Source organism: Glossina fuscipes, unplaced genomic scaffold, assembly GCF_014805625.2.
Source record: "Glossina fuscipes isolate IAEA_lab_2018 unplaced genomic scaffold, Yale_Gfus_2 2, whole genome shotgun sequence".
NCBI classification, from domain to species: domain Eukaryota; kingdom Metazoa; phylum Arthropoda; class Insecta; order Diptera; family Glossinidae; genus Glossina; species Glossina fuscipes.
In genome coordinates this window covers 2,449,576-2,457,107 of record NW_023998416.1, presented here as the reverse complement: position 1 = coordinate 2,457,107, position 7,532 = coordinate 2,449,576, and the positions used below count along the sequence as shown (strand labels likewise).

Sequence of the window (7,532 nt, the reverse complement as noted above, 5' to 3'; positions counted from 1 at the left end):
CTCTTTTACTCTTTCATGCATTCACCCGCTGCCAATAGTTTGTTTTGCAAAGTAAGAGCTCAACTGAGCTTGCATTGCTTCAGTGTATTTTGTTTTGATTTTTTCTATAGAAATTGCAAAGATATTGTGCATTAAAATAAAACCTTTTCTTACAGTGTAGCAGGCAACTTTCCAGCGCACTTCCAATAAGTTTGAAAGCTCAGAGAATGTTTGTAAACAGCAACCTGTATGAGTTTGACGATTTTAACCAAATGATTTTAGAAAAATACACATAACACAACTACGTCTGGGCTCTCGACATAATAAAAACTTTAGTTTATTAGTGAGTTTCGTGAGTTTCTAGCCGTAAAGGCGAAGTGGGTTAACTCGTAGCAGAAAAGTATGTGTTGTTTTCTTAGACAAGGTGTGTGTTATTGTCAATTAAAAACCAATGAGATGTTCTTAAAAAAACAAAACACAAAAGAAAAAAGAAAGTTTTAAAATTAAAAAAAAAAAAAAAAATAAGTAAATAAAAAACAAAATTAAAAAAAAAAATGTTTAAGAAAAGTTAAATGAATATAAAATAAATTAAAAGAAAATTTACTAAAAAAGAAAGAGGAAACAAAAACAAGTGCGCTGATCTTTAGAGATAGTTTCTTGGTTGTTAAACAAAAAAAAAAAAAAAAAAAAAAAGCTCTGTAAATAAAGACAGTCTTCCGAAATCTTCGAAAGGCGAAAAGATAAAAGCAATTCTTAGGCATATAGAAGGGAAAGTGAAAACATTTCTTTTTCTGTTATTTTCTACGTTAAACAAGACGCACATCTAACCGAGATTGGTTGAGAAGAGAACGTGATTTTAAAATATGTAATCTAATAAATATAATAATTGTCTAAAAGAATAAAATATAAATAAATGGATGCAAAATACTAACACAATGTAAGTAAGTATGTTTGCGTATGCATTTATGTGTATGCAAAAGTGATCGCTACACCATTTGGGAAACGTGTGAATGAATGCTTCAGCAGAGACTTCTTCACTTGTACTTTTTTTTTCTCCTTTCGTTGTTCTTCGCGAGTTCAGTTAAAATGCGTGAGAATCTTGGTGTTGTGTTTCGTTCTCGTTGTTATTGCACAAATAATTGAATCGAAATTACTTAGGTTTCAATTATAATTTTATAGTTTTGTGTTATGATGATGGGATAGGTCTATCTCAGAAGACCGGGGGCGTGTCATTTTTGTTGTTTCGTTTGCAATATGTACAATAGGATATAAAAATATACACCGTGGACTTATTAAAGTATGCATAAAATAGCCTTCGAAGATATCAAAATTCACTCTTTGCATTCGTTGTCTTTACACTCTTATACAATATCATCTCTGGCTAATTGACACTTATAAATGGCATTAGAATGTCAAAAATTTTGAAACCAATTAGTTTATGTAGATAAAAGTGGCAATTGCTCGGGTTTAGTATATTGAAATTATAAAACTTGAATTCGCCAGCTCAGACCCCTTTGATTATTTCCATGCAATTAAAAAAACCATTTCCGGCCTCATTCGTTCAGTAGGCGAATAAGAGATTTATAATAAGTTCGGAAGCTTGTCATGCGTGTAGTCGTACATAAGATTTCTTTTAAACTGTGCTCCATAATACGCCTTTAGTTAGACTTTCTTTCGAAGTTTGATACAATGATTACACAGAGGTGACATAAGCGATGGGCTTGCAATATGCGTCTTAGAGCAGTTTTTCTACTGCATTTTATAGCATAATTTGAGAATCATGAGAAAGAAGAAATTTATCGAATAATTTTATTTACATTACCGTAATTCAACAGCTAAGGTGCTTGGCCCAGTAAACAAGTAGTAAATAAAAATTTCTTAGAATGCTTGCGTACTTTTAGTTTTGAAATTGTTGTAAATGTTGCATATGGGTGCCTTCAATTTTCAACCTGTAGCTTTAGTAGCAGAAGTCTATTTAGAACATATGTACAGAAAGTTTCTTATAATCGGACCGCATCTTTCTTTACTCTCTACTACTTATTGTGATTGAATATTTGGCGAGATACGGTCACACGGATGGCGTCCATCCGCCCTAACGTTTTTTCATTTCCTCGCCAACCCGTCATTCACATTTGATAATTGTGAAATAAAGCCATGGCCTGGATCGAGTATTGCTGAAGCCACAAACATTATTACTCGTTGAGAAAGTATTGGAAGTGAACCATTTACCTTAGTTATGCACACTATGTCTTCAATTCGCAAAATTTTGGGGAAATAATGCATAAATGCTTGCTATCAATTAAAATTGTGATTGAAAAGGGTGTACGTACTGTGCTGCACATAACCGTTTTTTTTCAATACGGTTGCGTTCCTTAAGCAAACGTAAAACTTTGAAATTATTGACGCATACATTCATGGCCGGTGGTAGCTTATCAAAGTGCTTTAATTTACTTGCACATTTTATCGCTTCGTTTATAAAGCAAACCGTGCTCCGAGTGTTTTCATGTCCTATATCAAAAATGATGGCAGATTTAATCGTAAAACTAGTTAAGGCATTTTCGATAACAGTAATAGACTTCAGGTATAAAAAATGCCTTAATAATTTATACACTAAAGGAACTAATAATTGGCTGATTAAGCCGTTTATGCACTACATACATAGATGAAACAGTTCACAAGACTTCTTGTACATTTCTGTGCATGTGTACCTAAGTTTCTTACATTCATAGCCACATATCCACGAAGTATTCCAAATTTTCTCATTCCATACGTCAAGAACAGCATCATGATCGTCCTAGAATTATGTTCATTGCATCTCTTCATGTACTCGTAGTGAAAATTCGGCAAAATCAAATCTCGCGAAGCACTTCTAAGCCGGTATTGTTGGGCTTACGTTAAGACTATGTTTAGTATATTCACACGCGCCAGTTTTTTGCATTAGTAGACGAGAAAAAAATCGTTTCTTCCTCTTATAATGGAATGTTATTGAATAGAAGGGAATCGTGTTTTCGTCGGAAAGATTTTAGAAAACTTGTTCCTTTTTAAGCATCAATAGCACTCGATTTGATAGCAATGACAATTGTTGCTGCGACACCAACTCCTTATAGGGCGTTAAATTTGCTAAGATATATGTAATACTAAGCAGGCGGTACGATTGATTCAGGATCAGTTTTTGAGCCGCTTTAATCTCATTTCTTCTTATGTCTCCTATCTGTTCCTCTGTCTGATATCTTGCGATGCAGTTTTAAGTCTAACTGCAATTTAGAGTTGTTTCGCGCAGGGTGATGCGTTTTAGCCCAAAGGCAAACCCTACTCAAATAGATGCGATCGAATAAATTTTACAACCATTCGCTATATTTTGAACGAGGTATTACATAAAAAAAAAACAGCAAACTTCCCGACAAACACCACTAAGTAATAGTATTTCGGCATAGTAAATTGATGTCAAAAACTTGGATCAGGTGGACCTTCTGCCACACAAGCATTTTTACGAAAAGTAAATCTTTATAGTTTTTGAATATTTTGTGATGAAAATATATGAATGTTTGAACCATGAATTTTTTAGTTCACACCCCATCCAAGGATTTTCACGTCAAGTTAACAAAGGCGATAAAAACTGGCTTTTAATATTTTATGAAGAAAATAGGTAAAGATTTTTCACCAAAAAATTAATTTTGGTAGATTAGGATCATCCAAGTACTTGTTTTGGGGTCGCATCCTCTATGAGTCCTTCAAATGAAAGCTCACGTTTTAATTGCCTGAGCGGCCGACTACAGCCATAATAATCGAAATTAAAAAGTTGCCAAAAAAATTAGACTACAATGCAAAAATATATTTTTGTTTTTCGCATTTTTTCGTTCAAATTATAATTAAATTTCGCAGACGCGACGAGTATCGATCAATGTTCTCTTAAAATATCGCGGCAACCTTAAGTATGCGCTCTATATATGTGTTAGGAAGAGTAGGAAGGCAACTATTAAAATTTCTCTAGCAACAACTTATGTACTTTTTTGTCCTTCTTCTCTTGAAAACCTTTGACTTGTAACAAGCAGTGATTTCTCAATTTGTTCGAAATTTAAAGTAAAAAGTGTCGCCGTCACACTGAGTTTTGTATTAGTTTGTTATCGCGCATCTAACTATCTCTACAAGCCTCTACTTTACCGTTGTCTCACTGAATATTCTCTGCCTACTAAACAAAATGGAAGAAAACCGCGAGCGAAAAAATGTTTCACTCGAGCATTCGTTATCATATTACGGGAATTTTCATCTGTGTCACACGATTTGCGCTGACATAATTTTCACTTTCACTTTACGTGTCAAAGCAAAACCACATCATCCGCCAAGAGATTGAAGTCATATGACGCAATATTATTATACTATAAAAATATGCTAAGCACTTTAAATATAAAAATACATATAGGATAAGTACCGAAGCTGTCAATTTGCTGAAAAGCATCAAAACAAAAAAAAAAAAACAAAGCAACTATCCTCAATGTCTGTTGCTTTGAAGGAACAATGGATATAAAAAAAAGTTGACGGGAAAAAAGCTATGAACAATAATTTATGAAATTCTAGTGTTTTGACTGGAACAGCAACAACAACATTTCTGTCTTTTCTTCTATTTATACCAGTTTTTAATACCTTTGAGGAACGTCATTATGTTAATGCATTTTTTCTAGAGTTCTTTTTTTTTTGCCCCCCTCCTCCTCTTTTAAAAGAAGAACTCATCTGTAGAATACGTTGACAAAGTACTAACACTAATAATCCTTTTATAATGTTTTACGCCATTATTGCTATTGCTACTGCCGCCGATGCTATTGCAGCAGCAGCAGCAGCACCAGCAGCATTGTTGTCGCTGTTAATTAGCATCTTGTAAAGTTTTTTGTTGTCGTGTTGTTTCGCTGACAACAAAGTCTCTAGCGAATAATGCGTGTGTGACAAACGCTTGTTGTCTAGGTAAAAAGACAAAAACAAAATATCTGACAATTTTTGCGTGTGTGTTTACTAACAACAACAAGTGATAGCAGAGGCGTTCAAAAGGTATTACGACGAGCGTATAAAGTGAAAAACATTACAAAAGTAAAAAAAAGTAAAGTAAGAAAATCGGATGACTTATCGCAACTATCGCAACTTGACTTGAACACGCAAATAGTGATTCCTTTAAATGATTTATGAAAAAAATTTCATAGATTTATGGATTATTTTGTAACATGTATGGCTTTAATCTTTATTTGTTTTTCGGTAAATCCTGATAGCTAGTTGATGTTATTACTTGTTATTGGTTCTTAATGTTGTTCCTTAACAAACTCTGTCCAAGCTATTATTGCGAAGCAGAACAAAAAAATACAATCAAAAACAGATTTTTCTGACATAGACAAAAAAAAAAAGAAAAAGATAAACAAAGGAAGCAATAGAACAAACGGATTACTGTTGATTACTCAAGAACACCAAGTGCAAAACCCCAATTTAGTCAAGCAGTGTCAGCAAATCAAGGTAGATATAATCTACAAATTCCTACAGCTAATCCTAAACGTAATCAAAAGTCAACATTTCTTTAAGCCTCTTATTAATGTAAAGAAATATACTGAGGTAAGACTGTAGCAAAAAATTTCAAAATATATTAAAAAGCCTATGAGCCTTTCAGGTTGAGTACAAAAATTGTAAAGCATTCGCGAGTGCTTGTCCGATAGATTTGATGACGTCAGGAAATATTTTTACTAGGTTTTAATCAGCATCTCTTACAACTCGAAAGTTGAAATTTTTTCCCTTTGCAGCAAAGATCTTTGCTCACAGATTTCAGAATATCCGCTAAGCATAACAATTCGTCTGTCCGTTGTGCGAATGGCGGATCTCCACTCTTGTACACCATGTGAATTGATTTATAAACCGCATTTTATTATATCAAGCACCGTCCATCCGAAAAAGCTGAGGATATAACGCTTTCCGTGTTTAACTTTTTTGACACAAAGATCAACCGCCAATCGTTCGTTAATTACGCAATATGTCTATGAGCTACGTCTGATTAAACCGTGCAGGGCGGACGCTAAACATCTAGAGACAATATGACCAATGCTTACAATAAAATGATGCCTTCTCTTTGCCATTTTATATTTACACAACCGGCAACGGTCCGACCAACGTATTGCAATTTTTGACATATCCTAATAAAATTGGTTCCGCCTTCGTATTTGGCCCACGGCAGAATCCTATTAAGATTAGATCGAATCATTTAAAAACGGGTAAATGTATGTCCACATGTGATCAATGCTTACGGGCATGACTATGTAGAATGCGCAGCAAGCCGATTGTAGGAATTTTACTGGCTTTGCTGAAACTTTATTATTTGAAAACTGAAAATATTTTTTTTTTTTTTTTTTTGAGTGTTATGAAAATAATCTCGCATGAATTTTAACAAATTATTCATGAGTTTAACACTTTCATGCGAAATAACACGATTTTTCCATTTATGTTTATTTTTGTATAAATGTTTGCTTTTGTTTTTGTGGAGATTATGTTAGGTTTGCTTCCTCTCTGTTTTTTTAAGCTCTATTTGTTTTAATTTAGAATTTTGCGTTCAACGCCAGCATTATGCCTGAAAATCATGGCAATCTTGATGATGTATGTGTGCTTCTGTTGCATACATATGTATACATATATGTATGTCTGTAACCAAGGATTTGTACTTGACTACTATGATCCCTAAGGGTTTGGAATGGGTACTATTATCCTATTTGCATAACAAATTTAATGTAAGAGTTCTCTGATTTACAAGCGGAAATAGTCGAAATGCAAAGAAAACTTTCTATCATAACTTCTCTGTGAAAATGATTGTTACATATGTGATTAAAATAAAAAACAAATAAACTGGAACTAAAATACGAATTCTTGCTATAGGTTAAAAATTGTTATTTTTCCATTTTTTGTGCATTTTTTTTGGTTTGAAAAGAGTCGAGAAAGAGTCGTACGTTTTATTGTTAGTCGACAGACTGAATTTTACACTGACCACAAATATGCATTTTCAGTGGTCTGCGGTGCCTATTTCTCTAGGTTACAATAATGCTAAATAAGGTTAAGCAGAGCTTTTTATATTTCGTTTTATCCACCTCTATACTTTTGTTTAATTGCCGAGAAGAGAAATAGACTAAGGATTTGAAAACAAAGAAAGTTGAGCATAATCTAAATAAACGAGACTACAAAAGATGAAACATGTGAAGAGCTGCTAAACGAGAATTTGAAATCTGATTACGAAACTTTGAATTGGAATCAGAATATTTGTTAAATCAGATCCATTGATTTAAAACAATGAAACAGTGTAGAGTGATGTATGTAAAAACTTTTTTATTTATTTCTTCCTTTAGAGGTTGTCGACAAGAGAAGATTAATAACGATAGGGAATCGCGATGCTTCCATTTTGAACATGGATTAAGTCGCCGTTTTTACTTTACTGCTTCCGTCTCCAAAATTGCATCATAGCAGCATCGATTGTAGAAGTGATGTATAGTGTTTATCGGTACGTCTTATGTATGCATGATAATGAAAATCTACATTGAAAT

At 33.4% G+C, this 7,532-nt stretch overlaps 1 protein-coding gene across 1 annotated transcript in view; it reads left to right on the top strand.

The window, feature by feature from the left end:
* Window positions 1-592: 592 nt before the first annotated feature.
* Window positions 593-7,532, top strand: part of LOC119633206 — a 41,815-nt gene continuing 34,875 nt past the window's right edge. The window contains exon 1 of the mRNA XM_038026616.1: window positions 593-916. The gene's annotated coding sequence lies outside the window, so the exon portion shown is untranslated. The remainder of the gene's footprint in view (window positions 917-7,532) is intronic.